Below are 3,569 nucleotides of genomic sequence, written 5' to 3' on the forward strand. Positions count from 1 at the left end.
ATAAATAATTATTTATATATTTAATTATATTTTAACAGGCTCAAGCAGGCCTGACAGGTCAATAAGGCTAATTAGCGAGCCTGGGCCTGGTCTATTAACGTATTAAGGCTTTTAAAAGAGACTGGGCCTGTGCCTATTTTATAACAGGCCAGGCCAAACACAGACCAGGCTGCAGGCCCCTGGCAGGCCGCCTGGCCTTTTTCCACCCCTATCTGTCGGCAACCCGGACACACACGTCGGAGTTGCCCACAGGTCGGAGGACCAGCCAATACAGGGAGACATCAGTAGGTGTATTGTTAGCTTTGGTACTTTGTTGATTTCACTTTGGCGTTTAGATTCCACGGTTTTAGGTTTCCTTAGTTGTGTTTGATAAGTGTTAAAATTTGTTAAACTTAATGCGATGTACTTTGCATGGGATATTAATTAATGCATATGTTCCATTTCCATGGTGAAGCATGAAATGTCCGATGAATACACAAGGCAAAAACGCAATCTACAAATTACATGAATACATGATGGGAAAGATATCCTAATAACTTAAAGAAACAATGAACACCCGTTTTCAAAGTACAGAAACACGATAAAGTAACAAAGTACTCAATTATAAATAACCAAAATACAAGTTGGATCGTAGAAGTACATTAAAGACATAAATAAAGGTGGCTAAGATACAACACTGATCATCAAATAAAGTCATACAACATACACAACAATCATCTGAACAGATGCGAACCGGTGAAGCAACAACGGGGTACCCGTGTCCTGTGGTCTCTCCGGATAAGCGGCTCCTCGTCCTCGATCTCATCCTCCTCCTCATCTGGGGCAGGCTGTGCAGGTGGCCTAGGCTGGACGGGTGCCCCAGACGACCCGACAACTGAATGTGACGCAGCAGTATAGGCGGAAGGAGGGGTACCACCCAATGCAAAATAGTTAGGAGCAGGCATGGTAGGAGGCTCGTTCAGATCGACATCTAAAGGTGCCTGTGTGCCCGACGTCTGACCACGCCGACGGGCTGCATCATTCTCCTGCATGATGGCACTAATATCATCTAGGAAGTGTGACCCACCGAAGTCCGCATCAAGACCATCACCGGCCAGGAAGTCTGAAAATATCGTCGCCGGGCTAACCCATGGCGTACTCTCCTGAAGTGTCTGGTCATGGGCAGGGACACCAACAAAGTAATCGCCTAGCGGCCCTGAGCCAAGTCCACCATCACCCTGGTCAGCCCATCACCCGTACCACTCTCCAAAAGTCTCCTGGAACCAGGTGCAGTTTACTGTGAACTTCTGAACCTGGCTCGGAGGAGGAATCACTCCAAGCAACTCCTGGAACCACACCCAAGCTGGACGGCCACCCTGGATGTATATCTAGAAATCTGTAAGGCAACCACTGACATAATGCCCGTCCACTGGCAGCCCCAAATGGTACGCCACGTCCTGAAGTGTGATCGTGCACTCTCCGAACGGCATGTGGAAGGTGTGCGTCTCCGGACGCCACCGCTCGACGAAGGCACTGACAAAGGGCTCATCTAACCGGAACCATCTATCGTTCAGTCTCGCAAGATGGTATAATCCGGCCATCTGCAAGTACGGAACGTACCGCTCATCGAGTCGCATGCCCTGCTGTCGCCGCATGCTCGAGATGCATCGCTGGGGCTGCGCATTACATTGACCGCATTATTAGAACCACTTACAAAACCACCAACAAAAACAACTAACAACAGAAACCACTTATGGAAACCACTAACGGAATCTACATGCAAAACCAACATAATAAACAACTAGCAAAACCACATGCTTAAACCACTAACATAAACCGCTACCCTAAACCATCAACAAAACCGCATACAAAACCACTAACAAAAACCACTAATAAAAACCACTAACATAAACCGCCAACATAACCGCATGCAAAACCTCTAAAATAAACAACTTGCAATACCACTAGGATAAACCACTAACGTAAACCGCAATGCAAAACCACAGAATAAACCACTTCCAATACCACCAACATAAACCGCTAACATAAACCGCTAACATAAACCATCAACAAAACCACATACAAAACCACTAACAAAAATCACTAATAAAAACCACTAACATAAACCACCAACATAACCGCATGCAAAACCTTTAAAATAAATCACTTGCAATACCACTAGAATAAACCACTAACATAAACCGCCACTAAAACCGCATGCAAAACCACTAACTCAGATAAACCACTAGCACAAAATTTTCTATCTACTAACCTCGTCGTTGATGACCCCAGCTATATGAGCAACTCCATCCAACCGATATAGCCTTTCCGGATCGTCCCCCATCGGCTGAGTATTCTGCTCGAGTCTTTGTCGGAGCGAATCTAGGTCGTTTTCTCTGGAATTTGGTGGGGTATGAGAATGGAAAAGTGATTCGAATGGGGGGATTCGAACTCCTTATATAGCCGGATCCAGTGTAATTCGAATCAACCCCATTCGAATTACTACTAGATGCAAAATGGGAGTAATTCGAATCAACTAGGTTCGAATTACTTAGAGAATCGTGCACATGTGTAATTCGAAGTTACCTAGTTCGAATTATGCTTATTTGTAATTCGAATAATGTAGATTCGAATTAGTGTGTTATTGTCTTCAAGTATAATTCGAATTGAGTAGATTCGAATTATATACAACTGAAATTCGAATTTAGCTCTTTCGAATTACATAGAATTGTGGTTTGGTTGATTGATAAAGCTTTTTTCAGATTGGCTGATTCATGTAAAATTTTGCTTCCCTTGATTTAATTGGGTATTTTGCCCTTATTATTATAGTTGTTTCTTTACTATTCTAAAATATTAAAGATAAATTTACCAATAATGATTAGGACTAATTTTGAGTTTTACACTTTTACTCATAAAATAATAAGTAAATTATGTTATAGAATTTAGATAATATACACGGATTTTTAATAATGAGCTATGAAGCACAGACACTTCGCTGAGTTGCCGTGTCTGCGTGTCGGACACATTTTGGACACGACACTCACCGACACGCGTATCTGCTATGTCCAAATCGTGTCTTAATAAAAAATAAAAAATTTTTCATCGGACACGCTTGAACACACCTAAATACCATTTAATATTTTTGTATAATATTATATTTATATCTTATTTATTAAATATAATTTTATATTTTTATATCTTTATCTCAATATCTTATTTTTATAAACAATCGCAATCTAAGAGGTTATTGCGTGCATGTGTGACACACATTCAAATGTCAATCCTGTAAACCCGTGAATATGATGCACTAGCACACACCCTCTCTCTCTCCAAAATCCAAAAATATGCCCCCTTCTCATTTTTACATTCAGTTTCGTCTCTCTCTCACACTTTTCTTTTTCCATTATCTCATTCAATTTTCACATTCAATTTCATTTTTTCACTCCCATTTTTAACCATCAAGTTTTCTCTTTCAACCATTTAACTAGCGGTAGCACCACTGAATAGTATTACTTAATAGTTAAAAAAAAAAACAAATAATATATAATTAGAGAATATACTTATATTATATGCATAACTGTATGATGTTA

Source organism: Arachis ipaensis, chromosome B08, assembly GCF_000816755.2.
Source record: "Arachis ipaensis cultivar K30076 chromosome B08, Araip1.1, whole genome shotgun sequence".
Taxonomy (NCBI): domain Eukaryota; kingdom Viridiplantae; phylum Streptophyta; class Magnoliopsida; order Fabales; family Fabaceae; genus Arachis; species Arachis ipaensis.